The sequence below is a fragment of the Lactuca saligna genome, chromosome 7, assembly GCF_052625555.1.
Source record: "Lactuca saligna cultivar CGN05327 chromosome 7, ASM5262555v1, whole genome shotgun sequence".
NCBI classification, from domain to species: Eukaryota; Viridiplantae; Streptophyta; class Magnoliopsida; order Asterales; family Asteraceae; genus Lactuca; species Lactuca saligna.
In genome coordinates, this window is record NC_136423.1 from 83310967 (window position 1) to 83333647 (window position 22681).

General features: G+C 34.8%; 1 pseudogene; it reads left to right on the forward strand.

The window, feature by feature from the left end:
- Nucleotides 1-4296: 4296 nt before the first annotated feature.
- On the forward strand, nucleotides 4297-22100 carry LOC145007097 (large ribosomal subunit protein uL2mz, N-terminal part-like; annotated as a pseudogene).
- The last annotated feature ends 581 nt before the right edge of the window (nucleotides 22101-22681 follow it).

A 22681-nucleotide genomic window follows, 5' to 3' on the forward strand; every position in this document is an offset into this window, starting at 1 on the left:
GACCCTTTGATAATGGTACACAGGACTATCTCAGACTTGGCTTTTCTCTTTACCATTTGGTCAACCGAGTTGACTATGGCCGATCCCTTTCCACTAGGAAGAGAGAGCTTTACTAGATATCCAATGTCATCATTGTCAATGTCCATAAAGTTTTAGGAAGTTGATCTTAGCAAATAGATAAGATCATTAAGGGTCTTGTCATAGTCTGTTTCATAGGTGTTCCAAAAGAACTCACTATGTGACTTAGAAAGTAGTTGAACCACCAACTTTCTCAAGACTTTGACACCCAACTCTCCCGACTTGTCAATTTGTGACTACATCTCCAAGATATTATCACACCTAGACCTTGCCTTGCCAATAGGGCTTGAGTGACCTTGAACTTGTGGGTTGGGGAGAATAATTGGAGGAGGTTAAATAAGTATGATTTCCAAAGGACATCATCTTCATTTAGGAAAACTTGTTTCAAGTGATTTGGGAAGATCATAGATGTCTAGACCAGATATCTTTTGGGAGATATTCAAGATAGTTGATCTTAAGTCCTTAATATGACACCCAATATGAAATATTAAGGCTAGGACCAAACAAACTATTTTATAACTTAGAAGAGGGATACCATAATCCAAGCTATAAAATATTTGAAGGTAGGTGAATGACGATTCACCAATTTCCACCAAGATAAACGAAATTTATTATTAGGTTTTAATTGGATTTGAAACTCCTAGATCTTTTGAGATTCATTGAACTGTTCAATGGCATGTTTCAATGTCGAGTATGGCCTTCAAGTTTTGTGACTGGGATGCTGAGGATCACAAAACAAGGTGTGAAGTAACCATGCAGATTACTTGGTACCCTTAAGTGTTTACCCCTCAATTGATGTGTCGATTAACCATACACGCTCCATCGATACTTTGATAAACATTAAGTTACCCTTTGCCTACCTTGTTAAATACGAGTTAGTGTGCCGGTTAACCACACACACTCCACTAACCGACTTAAACAAAGTGCAAAGTGTAATTTCATGGATTAGCACCTTATTCACATTTTCCTAAGTAACTAAGATTGGGTATTATTAAGAGTTTAGTTACTTAGTATTTATCATTAATACTTTTAATGAAGGGAGAATTATAGTCCTATCAAACCCGTTCGGCTAACGATCCTCCACCGATCAAGGAAGCGGTGGGTGAGAGTGGACACCCATTAAACTGCCATTTTATAGGCAGTAACCTTATACCCCCTTATAGACCGACTTCGTGAATGAGGCCTACTAACGGTAAGACTGATTTTACTCTTATATATATATATATATATATATATATATATATATATATATATATATATATATATATATATATATATAAATATTATTAACTTATAATATTATAAAGTATAAGGGTTGAATTTTAACTTTTAAAATTCTAAAGGGCTAACTTGGAATTAAAGAATTCATAAGAGAAAACTTTTAAAATTCCAAAACTTGAGGGCAAGTTTTGAAAATATTCAAAACTAATTAATTCCATAATTTATGTTTTTAAAATAGTTTTAATCCTAAAACTCTTCAAGTTCCATAACTTGAGGACAAGTTATGGAAGACTTTAAACTAATAAAAGAATTAACTTATCTTTATTTTATAACTTATGGAATTAATTAAGGTTACAATTTTAATGATTTAATGAAGTGACTCTTGAACCTCCATAACTTGAGGACAAGTTATGGAGTCATCAAAGCATTCAATGAAAACAAGATTCTTCATTTTTGTAACCTATGTTAACTTTTATGAGTTTTAAGATTCATAAATGTGACTTTTAAGTTACATAAACACATTTTATGAACTTCTTTTGGATTAATTTGGATTAAAACCAACTATCACATAATTTTTTTCATTAATCTAAATTCACTCATAAAACAAGGTAACACAAAAAACTTTTGGTGATCCATAACTTATTCTTAAGTTATGGAATTCTTTAAAACATTAACAACAAATTTTGTAACTCCATAAAAACTTTGAATCATTTTTTTTAAACCTTTTCATATCCATAACTTATGGAGGTTTCAAAAAATAAAACTCTTTAGATCAAAATTTTAAAACTAAGAAAATAATCATATCATTTTATCTTTTACTAAATTTGACCTAATTCAACTCATATAGCAAATTATTCAAATTTTACAAATAATTAGTTTTTCACAAGAACAAGTAATTATCTTAAAATTTGACAAACTTCATGTTTTTTTTTTTTCTTTTTTTTCAACTTTCAAAATAAAATATTTGCATTAATATAACAGAAAACAACCCGTGGCTCTGATACCACTGTTGGATTTTGAGCATTCTAACACTCCTATGGTGTACATGCAACCCTATAAACCTTGGATCTATGTTTTCTCTATTATACATGCAAATAAGAACTTTCCAAGGCTTTAATCCTAACTAGCATATTATGAAGTTCTAATACTACAAAGTACTAGTTAGATGACATACCTTTTGATATAGCTTGATGTCTTCAAGCTTTAAGAGCTTAGCCCCAATAGTGTGGAAGCCTCAAGTGGAATCACAAATCACCAAAACACCTTGGAAGACTTTAGAGAATATGGATACTTGGTTCTCTCTAGTGAAATCGGCTAGCCCTTCTTAGTGTACCACACTAGTGCCAATTTCACCAACCAATGACATCTTTATATAGTATGGATACTAGGGTTAAACCCATGACCTTTCATTTCATATGATCCATGGGTTAAACACTCCATGGACTATCCATGAAAGCTTAGCCCAACCTAAATGAACTTGGCCCATTCCATATATATAAGAGTCCATATTTAATTGTTCATTTTGATCACTTAATTAATTCTTGATCAATACTAATTAAATAATATGATTCCATGTTAATATATTAGAACTTATAATATATTAATATTAATCACAAATATACTATTCTCAAAAGACTATCCATATACATTGTGTTAGTGAAGTGCAACCCAAATGGACCATGCTGGGTTGGATCAAGTACATACCAAATATAGTTATGGACTTAGACATTAATCCAACAGGTAGTTATAGTGGGTGGTGGTTGGGTCGATGGTGGTGGTGTTGATAGTTGTCGATGGCGGGTCATGGTGATGTTTGGTGGTGGTATTTAGTAAGTGGTTGTGGTGGTGAAGGGTGATGGGGGTGACATGTAGGTGGTGGGTGTTGGTTATAGTGGGTGGTGGGTGGTGGAGATGGGTGGTGATGAGTAGTGGAGACGGGTGGTGGTGATAAGTGGTGGTGGTGGTGGTGGGTGGTAGTGTATGGTGGTTTTGGTGGGTGATGAGTGGGGTGGTGGTGATAGGTGGTGGTGATGGGTGATGGAGGAGTGTAGTGGTGATGATGGTAGGTGGTGGTGGTCTTGGTGGTTGGGGATGGTTGTGGTGGGTTATGGTGGAGGCGGGTGGTAGTGTTGGGTGCGTGGGTGGAGGAGGTGATGCTGGGTGGTGGTGATGGGTAGGGGAGGCGGGTGGTGGTGGTGGGTGGTGGTTGGTGGTAGTGGTGGTCATAATAGTGGGTGGTGGGTATGTGGTGGTGATGGTGGTGGGTATGTGGTGGTGATGGTGGTGGGTAGTTTCAATGGGCTTGTGCTGGTGGGTGGTAATGGTTGGTGGTGATCGGTCGTGGTGGATGTTCATCATGGTTGGCGGTAGCGGGTGGTGATGACGGTGGTGGGTTGTGGTTTTTGTGGATGGTGGGTGGGGGTGGTGGTGGTGGTGATGGGTAGTGGGTGGTGGAGGTGGGTAATGGTGGTTGGCTTGTGAGTGGTGTTAGTTAGTAGGGTTTATTTAATTTTTAACTAATTTTACATTTATTTTAATATTATTTGATGGTTTTAATATAAAAAGGTTGTGTGGTCAAAATTTTTTCTTAAATTTTCTAACAATAAGAAATGTTTTTGATTGAACGCTTCTATATATCCTAAAAATAAAAATGCAAATACTTCGGAACCTTCTTTTTGCTATTTCTTGTTAACATTTAATAATGACTCGAGAAGTGAAAATAATTAACATATTTTCTGCGATAGTCATTTAACATTAAAATCATATCATAACTGCATGCACCATGCAATTCATTCTACGGTCTAGAACAAAAATCAAGATTCTTTATTGCTTAGGCTCCGCTCCATTGCCAATAAAGGTAGCATCCAACTATAAAATCCGTAGAGTGTATTCAAGGACTTCTACAAAACAAGAGACTCACCTGTGCTGACAGAAAAACCTATACCTAAGAAACACATTTTCCTATCAGAAATATCTGCTTTTCAATAGTTCAACTAAATGGGAGGACATAAAACTCAACGGAAGTCTTCTTTATCTTTTTTTGGCATCTTCAAAATTAAGAAGAGTCATAGAGGTGGTGGGAACGATACATGGGATGACTCAATGAAGGCTTATAAAGTGTATCCAAGTGATCAAGACAAAGCAGGACGTTGGGCTGATCCTCGTATTGACAACAAAGCTTCTGTTTACATCGACACCATCACAAACAAATGGAACCATGTTGAGGTATCAGGTTGATTGTCTGATTGACTTCATTGTTCGGAAGAACCTGATGAACGAACCCCTTTGTGCATTCATTATGTAGAATGTAGAATACTAGCTAGGTAGCCAATATTTCAATTGCAAATATACAATAAATTGGTTAATTAATTTGACATCATTCTTACAATTGTCTTGGCGTTACGATTTTCAAAAAGTTCATTTACGGTTGATATGATATCCAGACATTTCCGAATTTATAGTTCTATCTCTTTCTTCAAAAGTCTATTATTCATGGATGCCATATATATATATATATATATATATATATATATATATATATATATATATATATATATATATATATATATATATATATATATATATATATATATATATATATATATATATATATATATATATATATATATATATTCAGGTTCATTTGAAACCATTCTAATTTTGTAAGACCGTGAAACCAAATCTAAAAATAATTTTAAAATTTATAATAAATGAAAAAAATCAAAAAAAAATTAAATTAAATATTATTTTCGGAAATTGAATTAACTAAAAAAAATTAAAAAATTGAAAAAAATAAAAAATAAAAAAAATTCCGTTTTTTTTAAATAAGTGAAATATTCTAATAAAATATTACACTGACATATTTTAAAAAATAATTTTAAAATGCAGAATAAATGGAAAAATCTAAAAATCCTTTTTTTAAATATTGTTTTCGGAATTTAAATTAACTAAAAAGAATAAAAATAAAATAAAAATAAATTCCATTTTTTTAAAAAAATACGTGAAATATTCTAATATAATATTACACTGACATATTCTAAAAAATAATTTTAAAATGCAAAAGAAATGGAAAAATCCAAAAAAAAAAAATTTAATATTATCTTCGAACTTGAATTAACTATAAAAAATTAAAAAAAATAAAAAAAAAAAATAAAAAAATGCGTCTCACGGTCTCACAAAATTAGGCCGTCTCACATGAACCTAACTATATATATATTGTAATAAATAAAACCAAAAAATGACACATGAATATTTTTTGACACATTTTTATATAATTTTTATTATTTTTTTGGTAAGAAATCAACTTCAATTTAAATTCAAATTTGGAAAATACAAAATAACATCGTAATAGCATTATAATGTTTATTTTGCTTAACAAATTAATTCATAATTACTTACAATAGATAATATCTTTGTTTTTTTTTTTTTTTAATATTTATTATTTTTTATCTATATCAAAATTTTAAATATACCAACCGTAGTTTTCACGGTTTATAACCTAATATATATATATATATATATATATATATATATATATATATATATATATATATATATATATATATATATATATATAGACACATACACACACACCCTATAGTTTATAGCCCGTAAAAAACCACGATTACAATATTAAATAAAACTTTATAGTAAAACTCATAATTGTTTATTAATTATTTTAAATAAATTATTAATTAAGAGATTTATGTTTTTTTATTTATGTAACATTATAATCGTTGATTCAAATAAATATTTGAATACAAAAAAACTTTATAATATAGTATGTATAAATAGAGGAACTTTATAATATAACACAGATGGACTCATTATAAACTATCAAAAGCTCACAAAAAAAACACATCCAACTTTGACAATAGATACCAACAACCAACTCTTACTATAAACTAACTTAACAATCATGTAAAATGGTAACCAACTTTGAGAAGATATATAGAAATAACAATAAACTTTAACCCATTTTAGTAACAAAAATTATAATCAAACATAGGGACTTTAATAAATAAAAATAGACGATATGCTTATACTAAACATGGGTACCTACATATCTTTAGCAATAGCTATGATTGGTAATACAAGGAAATTAATAATTAAAAGGATTAAGAAAATAATACTATCAATAGCAAATACTAAATAGTAACATAGTAATACTGTAACATACAACGAATGAAACATATACATAAAAATTAATATATATATATATATATATATATATATATATATATATATATATATATATATATATTACTATATTATTAAGGATATTGCCCATTTCTTGAAATTTAAGAGGTACTACACTTATTGCATAATATACAATCAATTTATTCATACCTTTTAATACTCTTATCACATTTCCGATTTACAAATTAATTGCATTAAATATTAACATTTTCGTTTGACAAATTAATGGCATTAACATTGACGTTTCATAAATTTGAATAAAAAAAGTAAACATACTATTTTTCTCCTCTGTCATCTACGCTCGCATTTTCCCTCAAACAAATAGCAAAAACCCTATTTTGAAAAGCCGACATCACATCTCATCCGCCTAACTCATCGTTATCATCACCATCGGTAGTGAATCACCACCCACTCTCCAACCTCGCACCACTCACTGTATTTGTATCTGATCGTCGTCGCCGCCACCTACTGGGCTCTCGTAACACTTTTTCGGTGACAAGAAGCCACCACGTTCTCTCTTTATCTCCTCTATCCTCTACACTCGCACCACTCGCTTGAGATTACTTCGAGGATTAGCAACATTCAGATGAGATCTAAGCACTCTATCAGCCGTAAGTTTTTTTTTTTTAATGCAAATTTGAAGTTGAAATTATCATGTTCAAGAGAAATGAATCTGAAAAAGGGGCTCAATAAAGATTGAATTTGATGTCGGAATTAATGTGCAAATACAAATTCTTTGTTCCAGTTTTGATGTCAAACCTAGCTCTTTCAAATTATTACATGTTCGAGTGTCATCTGTGTGTCTCTAGCCTCAAAACCCACGTTTGTATAAGGTCAAAATGCTTAAGGGTATCGGTAGTCACCCAAGGCAAAGTTCTGTTTTTGAGGTTCCAGCTTTGCTGGGATATTGGTTCTCTCAGAGTGTTAATTTTGTGATAGTAATGCCGAAAACACGTGTTTTATGAATTGCTGATGAAATAGGTGACTTTTTGAATTTGTTTGCTTGTTGCTCTTCTTGTTGAACACTAACTTCGATTTTAATAAGAAACAACATTTTTGACATCAAAAGCGAAGTTGCATATTTTCAATTCAAGATGGATAATCAGTACCAAAGAGATGTCATTTCTAGCTTTCTTAATTTGATTGTAGAGATGTGGTGCTTAGGATTTGAACATTACTGATTATATTGTTATCTGAAATGCATCTATGATTTATCCAAACAAAAATAGTTTTACTGACTTAAACATATTCCTATAGGTGCTCAAAATGTGAGCTCTGAAAGGCCACTTAGGCAATTCGTTACAGGTAAAGACAAGTCAACAGGTAGAAATTCAAAGGGTCGTATCACAATTTTCCACATAGGGGGAGGGGCAAAACAGTCACAAAGAACAATTGACCTAAAATGCAACACTTCATCAGTAGGTGTAGTTGAACGAATCGAATACGACCCAAATTACACTTCACGGATCGCAATGGTCAGATGGGTCAAAGGGGTAGCCGTTGACCGCCCTAAAAAAGTCAACTCCCTCCAAAAAAAACTTCACCCCACCCCTAAGATCCTACCCTCCATCTCCATCAAAGGTCAATTTTCATTCTCTTCAATTCCCGGAATGTTAGAAGACAAAAAGGTGGAATCTTTAAGGCCTAAAATAGATCATGTAGCGGTTGGACTTTCAAAAGGTAGTAGAACCTTGAGTAGTCAAAGTCAAAGTCAAACGGGGACCCACATGAGAAATGTTAAGGATGTTTTCTTGTTTGCTTTTTCATCTTCAAATGGGAAAAAAAGACATGATGCTCCTTCTTCGTTTGTGAAAGTGTTGGGTGTTCCAAGAATGGCGGTGGCAGGGGAATGTAACGCCCGCAGATCCGGCCTAGTCAATTTAGAGGCAATAGGGGTCGAAAATGACTTTTCTACAAAAAGATTATTTAGAATAAATAATCTTAACCAAGTTGTAGAATATGTCACAAGGTTTCTGTACATATAAAGAACGCCGAAATCCGAGTTATAACGAAGAAGTTATGACCCGTCGAAGTTTCGCGTCGGAACCGGCACGGCACCGGGAAGCGTAAAATAGTAATTTATGATAGAGAGAGATTTAGCCTTAGCACTCTAAAAGAAAGTCGTAGAATATGTTAAACTAAGAACATCGATAAAAAGAACGCCCAAATCTGACTTCGTATGAAGAAGTTATGATTTTTCGAAGTTTCGGATTAGCGGTGTACAACCCGAAATTCGAATTTTAGATCGATTGATTTTTAGCCGACACAACCTAAACAAGAATGGAAGATCTCGTTATTAGTAGTGTAACGATAAAAATACAGACGAAAATGGACATCGGATAAAGAAGTTATGAGATTTTAACGGACCAATCCTGTCCCGGCCTGTTAAAAATATAACTTTAAAAATAAAGTCAAAATTAGCCGACGGAGTCTAAACGAAAGTTGTAGAGTACGTCTCCACCTACGCGTGGATATAAAGGACGTCAAAATCGGAGTGCGTATGAATGAGTTACAAATTATAATAGCATATTTACGTATTAAAATAAAGTATAAATCATGTATACGTACACATATATATACATATGTATATATCATTAGAAAGGTATCGACGATGCGGTCATTATAAGACTAATGTTGAGTTTTTTCGACATTAGTTTAGTACAAATATCATTAAATCCATTTAAAATAGTATTATAGAGGGTGTTTAGTTGTTTATATAACTAAAAGGTCATTAAGTAATTATGGAGGGTAGTTTTTGAAAATTCAATTAGTATAAATAAGAGCCTTGGGCTCTCATATTTCTTGCACCATTCTCTTGACTCAAGAGTATTTCTCTCCTTATCCCCCGATCATTTCGGTCCCTCATGATTCGACTTCTCTTTCTGTAGTTTTAGTATAGTAAGGTGAGCGCTGAAGCGCTGCACGAATCTTTCTTAGAAAGATTCAACGACGAAGTTCTGCCCCTGCAGAGCCCGACTCCTAGCTAAAATCCCCTTGAAAGTAAGTTATGCTTACCCTATTTTAAATATAGTTTATATTTAAAATTATTATTGTTATTATAAATTTATAATAAATATTTGAGCTATTATTATGACTTATATAAGTGTCGTTATAATATCTTTTAACTACTCGCGGTACGGGGAATCTGGTTTAAAGGGCCGCATAGGGTTGTTGGATTTCAGAAGTGCTATACGCCAAAATGGTCCTGCCCTCCGGTGTTTTATGCCAATCCCTAAGAATGTATATACATCATGTTTAAGCATGAAACATCCTAGTTCTAACCCAATTATGTGTCATCACATGATTTATAGGAACCATTGGCAATCAGGGCATCCGTTGACACTCGAACCCTCCGATAAACTGTGAGTTCATACCCCTTTAATGAACCTTTCAATTGTTTTTATATGTGTTAGGGGGGGATAGAAGTCAATTATACATGTTTATGGAAATTAATCACATGTGATTTATCACTATGCCTTATAAAAGGATTTTTGGTTTTCAAAGCTATTTTGAATAAATAAACAATTTTTTTTAAATGTTCCCTTTGGATAAGATATTTCCTAAATAAAGTTTCTTATAAAAAGTAACCACACTAATATATTTATATAAGTAAGACTTGAAGGACTTAGGACCGATAGCTCGCCTTATTCCATGTTCTTGTTTGATTGTGGGCTAAGGGTAGTTGTTATCCGTCCGACTGTCGTTAATTTCTTAGTTATATATCATGTATATTAGTGTTGGATACAAACATTTTCATTTCATCCGATGTTTAAACCACTAAATTGGTAAGAACTATACACACTAAGTTAACTATAATAGGTATAGTTAAGGCCATTACTACTCGCTATAACTACTACTCTACACACTATTACGAGACGATACATTAGTAAGAGAACACACTACGAGCTATACAAAAGACTACCACACTATAATACAAGAAAAGGCACTAAACAGAAGATAACACACTAACTCACTACGAGATACTCTATTCGCTACATACTATGCCCAGAGTTTTTCCGATCGGAAGACGACACTACATGTATAGATCTATACGGGGCAGACACTAGTACATCCCGACTGTTAATTTCAGTCCAAGCCGTGCAGGCCCAGGGATGCCACTACTTCACTATACTGTGTATGACCGGGAAGGTCATGGGGTTCTCTATTGCTCACACTATCAGTAACATACACGGAATACACTATATCCACACTAAAATACTAAAATAAAGTCTAATTTAACATTCCCGAAGTAAATAAGTATCTATCACTAAGGGGAGTTTGCACCTCTATCACTACTACAGGTATATCATATCTTATTAAATTACTTATTGGAGATCCAATGATATACTTTTACAATAAACAGTTTTTCACAAATGAAGATTTCTTGTTTCCTTAAGGTTTTTCACTTACAATGTATTCTCTGGAAAATATAGGATTTTCTAGGGTTTTCTATTACTTATGAATGTAAATTGCAACTTTTCATACTATCAGTTCTAATGCATGTATACAAAACTCACACTAAACTCTTATGAACTCACCAGCGTCATGCTGATATTCGTTTTCAAAATAACTTGTATCCTCAGGTCAAAGATAGACAGGTTCAGGTGCATCATTTTGGAGAAGGTGGAGCATACAAGATCCATCTCTTATTTTGTATTACTTTTGGTGTTTGTTGAACATTACAAAAACACACTTGTAATTAAACTCACTATGTAAATGAAATGGTTGTATGTTTCTTGTTTTTACTATTATTCAATTGTGATGATACTGTACATGACGTCCTCCACCCCGAAACGTATTCCGCCGTTATCGGTTTTGGGGTGTGACAGCAGCTTCTCTTCCAATGCCCTATTTTGTGGCAATGGTGGCACTCTGCCTCCTTTGGGTTAGAGTTGGACTTAGCGGGATCAACTTTGGTCCCACTAGAAGAGGAACCATCTCGGGACTTTCCCTTGCGGTGGCTCTTAGATGGAGCCTTCCACTTCTTGCCCCTTCCTTTCCCAATATCCAAAACAGGAGCAACGGGTGGATTGAGAGTTGGTGCAACAGACTTGTCCTTGAGGTTGCTCTCAGCAAGACAGCAACCCTTAGGAGACCTTGGAGTTTACTTAGGGTGACCACTTCCTTGTTCATGTGGTAGGTCATCCTAAATTGGTTGTAACACGGAGGCAAGGAATGAAGTACCATGTCGATAGCCAAATCTTCCCTATAGTCGACATTCAACTTGCGAAGACGATCGACATACCTTTGCATCTTTTTCAAGTGTACAGTTAGAGATTCTCCATGTCCCATTTTAGCATATATCATGTTAGTGAAGATCTCGTAACGCTCCTGCCTCGCGTTTTGATGGTATCTCTCCAATAAATCTTGATGCATTTCGTATAGATACATATCCTCATAGGACTTTTGGAATTCGGAGCTCATAGTGGCTATCATGATGCAATGAACCTTCGTTGCATCATGCTCATGAGTTTCAAAAGCGGTGATTTCAGCCAGAGTAGGGATTTCTGGATTGATCTTTTCGAGCTTTTCATCGAGGACATACTCCTTGTCCTCATAGCGAGCAATCATGCGAATGTATCTTGTCAATTCACTAAAGTTCGTTCCATCGAAAGTCACCTTTTGGCAAAGGCTCATCAATGTGAATGAACTAGCAGCAGCGTTGTTGGCGTTCGATATCTATAAATAGAAAGGACAAAGATTGATTAGAATTTGAATCCATAATTATCACCAAATAAGGAAAATTAGGGCTAGGATCCAACAACATTATTTACATATTAGAAAAGGGATGTCGTAATCCAACATGCAAACAATTTGAAGGTAAGTGAATAACGATTCACTAATTCTCCACCGTGAAAACATTACCTTTAAGTTTTAAACGTGTTGAGAATTCCTAGGTTTCGATGAGATTCATTGAACTTTTCAATGGCATGTTTAAATCTCGATATGCCTTTCTCGTTTGTGACTGGGATGCCGAGGATCACAAAGTGGGTGTGAATAACCATGCAAATCTACACGGCGCCTTCATTGTAACGATCACCTATTCGATGTGCCGGTAAACCACACATGCTCCACCGAACTATGATAAACAATGAATCACCGTTTGCTACTTATGCTTAGAACCAATTAGTGTGGCGGTAAACCACACACGCTCCACTAACTTCTTAGCAAGGGTGCAAAGTGTAATTTCATGGGATTGCATCAATTCACTTTTCCTAAAGTAACTAGGATTGGGAATTTTTTGAAAAACATGTAGTTATTTTGTATTTAATATTATACTTTTAACGAGGAGATGAAGTTGCCCTATCCTACCCGTTCGGCTAACGACCCTCCACCGATCAAGCAAGCGGTGGGTGTGAGTGTACACCGATTAAGCGCCATTTTATAGGCAGCAACCTTATACCCACCTTACAGACTGACTTCGTGAATGAGGCCTACTAACGGTAAGACTAGCATTTTAATTATACATATATATATATATATATATATATATATATATATATATATATATATATATATATATATATATATATATATATTAAGCTTGTAATCATATAGAGTATAGGGTAGAATTTTAAACTTTTAAAATTCTAGGGTTTGAAATTTAAATTGTCCAAATTAAACTTTTAATCACAAAACTAAATTTCAAAACTTGAGGATTAGTTTTAAACCTTTTAAAACACAAGGGATCAAATAACAAATAATTTAAATTAACCATTTAATCTCATAATTATCCATATTTGATATCTCTTGCAAAACAATTTACCAATTTAATTAACATAATTAATCAATTATCACATAAGGAAATTATTATTCAATTAATTGGTAATTATCTTGAATTAGGTCAGGGATCTACTCATATATATAATAAAATCGGATTTATATTGACCCATTAAGATAAAGGCAAGTTTCCTTAAGATAGACAGCAAGAAATCCCGTAATTAGCTCCTCCTGACGCTCAGACTCGTCGAGTACCACAATGGACTCGTCGAGTCGAGGCCTACTCGTCGAGTCCACTATGGGACTCGCCGAGTTCATCAGGCAGATTGACAAAATTCGAATTTTTTCAAACAACAATCAAGCAACCAATGCATCAATTCAATAGAAACCAATCAAGGCTCTGATACCACTGTTGGGTTTTGGCCATAAGAACATTCCTATGTGCACATACAAACCCTAATGCTTGGATCTAGGTTTCTCTAATTGAACATGCAATGTATCCAAGACTTTTATTGATATATCTAGTATAATAACACAAGAAATCAGATCTAAAAGAATACCTTGAATTACTTGCTTGAATCTTCTTGTCCTTGGAGCTTAAAGTCACAAATGTCACTCCTCTAATGGCTTGCAAACACCAACTAGCAAGAGGATGATTTGAGAGAGATGGATGAGGGTGAGAAATCGGCCAGGGCTTCTCCAATACCAAGGGTGCCGATTTCCTCACCCCTATGGGTGTATTTATACTAGTGAGTCTCCTAGGGTTTCACCCTTAAAACCCTAATTGGATAACTTAGGCTCTAAGCAATACAATCTCCTTATTGATAAGCCTTTGGATGATTTTTAGGTTTATCCAAACCCTAAAATCTGTCCACCCTTTATCCCTAAGGAGTTAGTGCTCAAAATACTACTATCATACAATTGATAGTTTATACCCCTTTATTCAATTAATCTTTTTAAGTCACCAAATTAATTCCTAATTAATTTGTGACTTATATTAATCAAATAACAATATTATTGTTCCTTATATCATTCTCATAATATATTAATAATATTTCTTCTCTCATTATAGATCATCCTGTCAAGTTGTTATGGTGAAGGCAACCCAAAATGACCATGGTCAATCGGGTCAAGTATTTACCAAATATAGTTGCAGCCTTAGACACTATTCGAACACTTGTGAGATACATTGAACTTTCAATGCCATGTTTGAATCTCGATTGTGCCCTCTCAAGTTTGTGACTGGGATGCCAAGGATCACAAACAAGGTGTGAATAACCATGCATATTGACTTGGTACCCTTAACTTTATTACCTAATCGATGTGCTGGTTAACCACATAGCTCCACCGATCTATAATAAATCCAAGTTTCCCTTTGCCACTCTTACTAGTCCTTGTTAGCATACCGGTTAGCCACACACGCTCTACTAACGACTTGGTAAGGTACAAAGTGTATTTTCATCGGTTAACACCATATGAACGAGTTACAAATTATAATAGCATATTTACGTATTAAAATAAAGTATAAATCATGTATACGTACACATATATATACATATGTATATATCATTAGAAAGGTATCGACGATGCGGTCATTATAAGACTAATGTTGAGTTCTTTCAACATTAGTTTAGTACAAATATCATTAAATTCATTTAAAATAGTATTATAGAGGGGTGTTTAGTTGTTTATATAACTAAAAGGTCATTAAGTAATTATGGAGGGTAGTTTTTGAAAATTCAATTAGTATAAATAAGAGCCTTGGGCTCTCATATTTCTTGCACCATTCTCTTGATTCAAGAGTCTTTCTCTCCTTATCCCCCGAGCATTTCGGTCCCTCGTGATTCGACTTCTCTTTCTGTAGTTTTAGTATAGTAAGGTGAGCGCTGAAGCGCTGCACGAATCTTTCTTAGAAAGATTCAGCGACGAAGTTCTGCCCCTGCAGAGCCCGACTCCTAGCTAAAATCCCCTTGAAAGTAAGTTATGCTTACCCTATTTTAAATATAGTTTATATTTAAAATTAGTATTGTTATTATAAATTTATAATAAATATTTGAGATATTATTATGACTTATATAAGTGTCGTTATAATATCTTTTAACTACTCGCGGTACGGGGAATCTGGTTTAAAGGGCCGCATAGGGTTGTTGGATTTCAGAAGTGCTATACGCCAAAATGGTCCTGCCCTCCGGTGTTTTATGTCTGGCCCCTGTCTGTACATAGTAGTTGGAAAGTATTGTTTAAACGCTTATATAATAATAATAATAATAATAATAATAATAATAATAATAATAATAATAATAATAATAAGACTAATATTTAGTCACAGTAATATTAGACTAAAATCTAGTGGTGATAATACTAGGTTTCGTCAAAGGAAATTATTTTAAAGTAAACGAAGCGCTGTCCGAGTACCGAGTCACCACCTTCTCAGGTGAGTGTATAGTCCCTTTCATCTTACACATAGATATGAAGTATTTTAATATAAATTACGTGCTATGTGTGCATATTGTCTGAATACTTACTGTCTATGCTGAGTGAAAGCTTTTATACATGTTTTAAATGATTTAAACTATATATGTATTTTATATCTACGAAAATGTTGGGGTAAAACATGGGTAGATATAATAGATGAAATATGAGTTGGATGATGAGTTGAGAGGTGATATAGACTATAAGGTGTGGGTGAGAGGTGTACGATGTGAGAAGCCTTTTTCCCAAACGATGTCCCCGTCATTCAGCTGAGTATGGATGACAACCACGGACTATCCAAGATAGTCCAGTGGAACACTATCAGGCTCGTAACCTGTAGGTGTTGTGAACGATGTGTTCACCCGGTGTACTCTAAACCTTGGTGATCATGCAGACTTGATACCTAGACCCTGGCGATCATGCAGACTTGGTGCCAAAACCTTGGCGACTATGCAGACTTAGTGCCTATTGTATAAATTCTGGCGACTATGCAGACTTAGTGCCTAAACCCCGGTGACGATGGACTTCGTGCCGATTCCTTAGGATGATCCTTAGGAATGTATGAACGAGGAATAGTTGATTCTTAGGGTAGATCCTTAAGAATAAAGCAGATAATAGGGATGGTTAATTGGGTTGATTGTTTCAGTGTTTGAAAATAATAATTATATTATTGTGGGTTGAAAACCCTATGTACTCACCAGGTTTCCCAACCTGACCCACTCAGTTTATTTATATCACAGGTGTTGATATGAAGTCACATTACACTGAGAGATTTAAAGAGATGTAGATCACTAGTGTAAATAAATGTAAGTTCTGTTTATGCTTATGTTTCTGTATTAACGATGACATCCCAAATGTTTTAAAATGAACAAAATACGTTACTTCGAAAATGTTTTAAAAACGTATTTCTCATGTTTTTCTGGGAACAAATTCCGCAACATTTTTATTAAAAGAAGTACTCTGATTTTTATAAAGCATAAACAAAAAAAATCGGTTTTTTCTGGCCATGAAAATGGGGATGTCACAGTTGGTATCAGAGCATTAGTTTAAGCGAACTAGGAATATGGATTTATTTCTAGACTTAAACATAGAATGCTAAGTGATGATTGTGAGGAGTGTGTCAAATAGATTTAGGTACTGCACCTGAATAGACACAAGCACTAGCTTATTTTAGGAATGATGCCTAAATTCCTTTTACGTGCTAAATGATGTTATAGTTTGATCGGATCTATGGTCTGTTGCCGACCGGATCTGGAAACCTTATGTGTTTAGGATTTTAAACGTATGAATACGATATTAGAACTAGCATATAAACATTTCGGAGTGATAAGGATGATTTAAACGTCAATCTTAAGTTAAGGTCTAGATTCACCTTATTCGGTGTATAGATCAAGATGGCAAGGACCCGTAGTGGAAACATGAATGCAAATGGGAACCGGAACCAACCCCCGGTGATTGAGCAAATACCGGTTGTGGTAATCGCTGCTGAGCCAATAACAATGGCCGGAGTGCAAGCAATGATCCAGGTGATGTTGGATCATCAAATGGAGGAAACCAGACGTTTGCTCCAGCAAAATCGAGAAGAAGCAACCATACAGATCGAACAGCCCGAGTTGAACGAAGGGCGGACTGAGGAGGGAAACTACAGTGGGACTGTTGGTTAAGCCAACCCACCGATAGTTAGGCAAAACCACCAGGATGGAGGAAATGATGGACGTGGATGCAAATACAAGGATTTCATGGCATCCAAACCACCGAGTCTATCTGGAAGCCCGACGCCGGTGGAAGTCATGAACTGGATCTCCGAGATGGAGATAATGTTTGAGAGTTGCGAGTGTAGCAACAGGTAAAAGACCGCTCTCGCGGTTCCTTTGTTGAAATCTGGAGTACTAAGCTGGTGGAAGCTACTAGCCGATTCGATGCCCAAAGGAGAAGCGAGCAAGATGTCATGGGAGGATTTTCTAGTGCAGTTAAAAATGCAGTACTTCTCTGAGCAGGATCTTTTGGAGATCAACAATGAGTTTTAGAATCTAAAGAAGGGAAAGATGAGTGTCATTGAGTATGCTGCAAGTTTTACAGAGAAAATGAAGCTTGTTCCTTATCTAGTTCCAACTGAGCTCTCCAAGGTCAATAAGTTTGCCCATAGATTACCAGCAGACTTTGGACCAATGGTCAAGCAAGCAACCACTTTGAAAGGAGCCATCTGGGCAGCCAGGAATGTTGAGACCCAGATTAGGGAAAAAGGTCTGGAGAGAGCTGAAGTTGGCGAGAAAAGGAAACATGAAGGATCATCAAAATCCAACAAGCAAAAGAAATTATCAAAGATTGAAGAAGGAGGAAGAGGTGAAACCAAGTGGTGCGAGAAGTGTAAAAAGAAACACTTCGGGAAATGTAGCGAGGAGGTGACTTGCTACAAATGTGGGAAGACAGGGCATTACGCCAGCAAGTGTGCGTCCAACAAGAAGGTGTGTTATGGATGTAACAAGGAAGAGCATATTTCCAGGGACTGCCCGGGGAAAAATAAGGCAGCAAGACCAGAAACGCCACCGAGGCCAAGGGCATTCCACATGATCCTCAACGAAGCAGAAAACCGTGCAAGGAATCAATGATGAGGACTTCATATCCAAAGATCAAGTTATGCAGTAGCCATAGTGTCGTATGATGTAGCCTATTAGAGGCATAGTCTAGGGTGAACTTAGACACCTATGTAATAGTTTCAAGAAATAATAAAACCTTCGTTTTGTTATCTGATGTGTTAAAATGTTATGTGATTTTCTTGTATGGTGACTTGGGAAACTGCGGGACAATACTTGGGACGAGTATGAGTAGGTGTGAATGGTAGTAGAGGCCTATACTACCGGAAGCACAGGACTCACACTTGGATCAAGGAAAGTCACAAGGTTACCAAGAAGCTAGTAACTGATTCTATTTTTTTTTCAAGTATGTCATTACCATCGTTTCGATAATGACTAAAAAGATTGTTAATTTCCGACCCTAGTGGTCGTACCGAATTGAGTCCGACTACGATGAGTATGTTGCGTGGTTCAGGGAACCAAGTTCGATGTAGCGTCCGACTTAAACCAAACAATTGAAATCAAAGCGATCAATAGAAGTATCGTGTTCGTTGTTAAAGAAGTTGGTAGCCAGAAACGCTGCATGTTAAAGTCTGATTGTATCACATTAGAACATGAAGGAAGGCATAGTCTATTTTAGAATTTAACTCTAAGAGACCTAAGTCTAAACGTGCATCACATGATGATAGGTCATAATTTGAAGTCTAGCGTGAGGTAGAGAGCAGGTGCACGATCGAGTACTGCTTACAGTCAATGAGTCTAAGAGATAGACTTGAAGGAATATAGAAGTTATAAGTATTACCTAGGATGAAGAGATGACGTATGGAATCATTATACGAGCTCTGTTTTGTTGATGATTCCGGGACGTAAGCATCCTAAGGGGGAGATAATTGTAACGCCCGCAGATCCGGCCTAGTCAATTTAGAGGCAATAGGGGTCGAAAATGACTTTTCTACAAAAAGATTATTTAGAATAAATAATCTTAACCAACTTGTAGAATATGTCACAAGGTTTCCGTACATATAAAGAACGCCGAAATCCGAGTTATAACGAAGAAGTTATGACCCGTCGAAGTTTCGCGTCGGAACCGGCACGGCACCGGGAAGCGTAAAATAGTAATTTATGATAGAGAGAGATTTAGCCTTAGCGCTCTAAAAGAAAGTCGTAGAATATGTTAAACTAAGAACATCGATAAAAAGAACGCCCAAATCTGACTTCGTATGAAGAAGTAATGATTTTTCGAAGTTTCGGATTAGCGGTGTACAACCCGAAATTCGAATTTTAGATCGATTGATTTTTAGCCGACACAACCTAAACAAGAATCGAAGATCTCGTTATTAGTAGCGTAACGATAAAAATACAGATGAAAATGGACATCGGATATAGAAGTTATGAGATTTTAACAGACCAATCCTGTCCCGGCCTGTTAAAAATATAACTTTAAAAATAAAGTCAAAATTAGCCGACGAATTCTAAACAAAAGTTGTAGAGTACGTCTCCACCTACGCGTGGATAGAAAGAACGTCAAAAACGGAGTGCGTATGAACGAGTTACAAATTATAATAGCATATTTACGTATTAAAATAAAGTATAAATGATGTATACGTACACATATATATACATATGTATATATCATTAGAAAGGTATCGACGATGCAGTCATTATAAGACTAATGTTGAGTTCTTTTGACATTAGTTTAGTACAAATATCATTAAATCCATTTAAAATAGTATTATAGAGGGGTGTTTAGTTGTTTATATAACTAAAAGGTCATTAAGTAATTATGGAGGGTAGTTTTTGAAAATTCAATTAGTATAAATAAGAGCCTTGGGCTCTCATATTTCTTGCACCATTCTCTTGATTCAAGAGTCTTTCTCTCCTTATCCCCCGAGCATTTCGGTCCCTCGTGATTCGACTTCTCTTTCTGTAGTTTTAGTATAGTAAGGTGAGCGCTGAAGCGCTGCACGAATCTTTCTTAGAAAGATTCAGCGACGAAGTTCTGCCCCCGCAGAGCCTGACTCCTAGCTAAAATCCCCTTGAAAGTAAGTTATGCTTACCCTATTTTAAATATAGTTTATATTTAAAATTAGTATTGTTATTATAAATTTATAATAAATATTTGAGCTATTATTATGACTTATATAAGTGTCGTTATAATGTCTTTTAACTACTCGCGGTATGGGGAATCTGGTTTAAAGGGCTGCATAGGGTTGTTGGATTTCAGAAGTGCTATACGCCAAAATGGTCCTGCCCTCCGGTGTTTTATGTCTGGCCCTGTCTGTACATAGTAGTTGGAAAGTATTGTTTAAACGCTTATATAATAATAATAATAATAATAATAATAATAATAATAATAATAATAATAATAATAAGACTAATAATTAGTCACGGTAATATTATACTAAAATCTAGTGGTGATAATACTAGGTTTCGTCAAAGGAAATTATTTGAAAGTAAACGAAGCGTTGTCCGAATACCGAGTCACCATCTTCTCAGGTGAGTGCATAGTCCCTTTCATCTTACACATAGATATGAAGTATTTTAATATAAATTACGTGCTATGTGTGCATATTGTCTGAATACTTACTGTCTATGCTGAGTGAAAGCTTTTATACATGTTTTAAATGATTTAAACTATATATGTATTTTATATCTACGAAAATGTTGGGGTAAAACATGGGTAGATATAATAGATGAAATATGAGTTGGATGATGAGTTGAGAGGTGATATAGACTATAAGGTGTGGGTGAGAGGTGTACGATGTGAGAAGCCTTTTTCCCAAATGAGGTCCCCGTCATTCAGCAGAGTATGGATGACAACCACGGACTATCCAAGATAGTCCAGTGGAACACTATCAGGCTCGTAACCTGTAGGTGTTGTGAACGATGTGTTCACCCGGTGTACTCTAAACCTTGGTGATCATGCAGACTTGATACCTAGACCCTGGCGATCATGCAGACTTGGTGCCAAAACCTTGGCGACTATGCAGACTTAGTGCCTATTGTATAAATTCTGGCGACTATGCAGACTTAGTGCCTAAACCCCGGTGACGATGGACTTCGTGCCGATTCCTTAGGATGATCCTTAGGAATGTATGAACGAGGAATAGTTGATTCTTAGGGTAGATCCTTAAGAATAAAGCAGATAATAGGGATGGGTAATTGGGTTGATTGTTTGATTGTTTGAAAATAATAATTATATTATTGTGGGTTGAAAACCCTATGTACTCACCAGGTTTCCCAACCTGACCCACTCAGTTTATTTATATCACAGGTGTTGATATGAAGTCACATTACACTGAGAGATTTAAAGAGATGTAGATCACTAGTGTAAATAAATGTAAGTTCTGTTTATGCTTATGTTTCTGTATTAACGATGACATCCCAAATGTTTTAAAATGAACAAAATACGTTTCTTCGAAAATGTTTTAAAAACGTATTTCTCATGTTTTTCTGGGAACAAATTCCGCAACATTTTTATTAAAAGAAGTACTCTGATTTTTATAAAGCATAAAAAAAAATCGGTCTTTTCTGGCCGTGAAAATGGGGATGTCACAGGGAAAAACCGGATTTTTTCCTAGAATGAAAGATGATGTGAAAGAGAATAAAAGTATGTTACTTAATGAGGTAAAAAGGTGGGATAAGGATAGTGTTGTGTGGGGGCATAAGATGAAATGAAAAGCAGTTGTTTCTTGGGGGAGTTTGAGACAAAGGGGAATTTTAGGGGTTGTTAATGAGTCAGAGTCAAAGTCAAAGGTGAGAGAAAGTGAAAAGGTCGAAAAAGATGAGAAATTTAGAGTGGATCGAGCTCATGTGGGTTATATATTGGCTACCTAAGTGTCGATTTATCTGTTACCTAAGTGTCGATTTATTTGTTACTTGTCTGTTGTGACAAAAAAACAACATAAATCATAATTATACTGACAAAAAAAACAAATAATTTATCGGATTTGTAATCAAGAGTGTACATTTATATATTATTATTTTAACATTTGCACAATTTGACATAATCAGGTTTGTAATCAAGAGTGTACATTTATATATTATTATTTTAATTATATTGATAATTGTTTATATGTAGTAAACTATTTGTGCAAAAGAATTAATCGTCTCTACAATTTAATTTTTGAATAAAATATCTGCACCTGACGCTTGGCGCGGGTAAACGGCTAGTATATATATATATATATTAAAAATGTTCAAAGTTAGGAATCGTAAAGTTGTATGGTTTTTGTCAATTTTACTTAGTATTCTTTTGATAATTTGATAATTTTGGTTCTTGCAATCAAAATTTTTACAACTTTGGAACATTTTAATATTTAAAGTTTGGCCACATAAATTTTGTCTAATTTCTAAAAACTTGCTAATTTCAACCCTTTTAATTCATTAGCCATTTTGACATGTTTGGTCCTTACAAT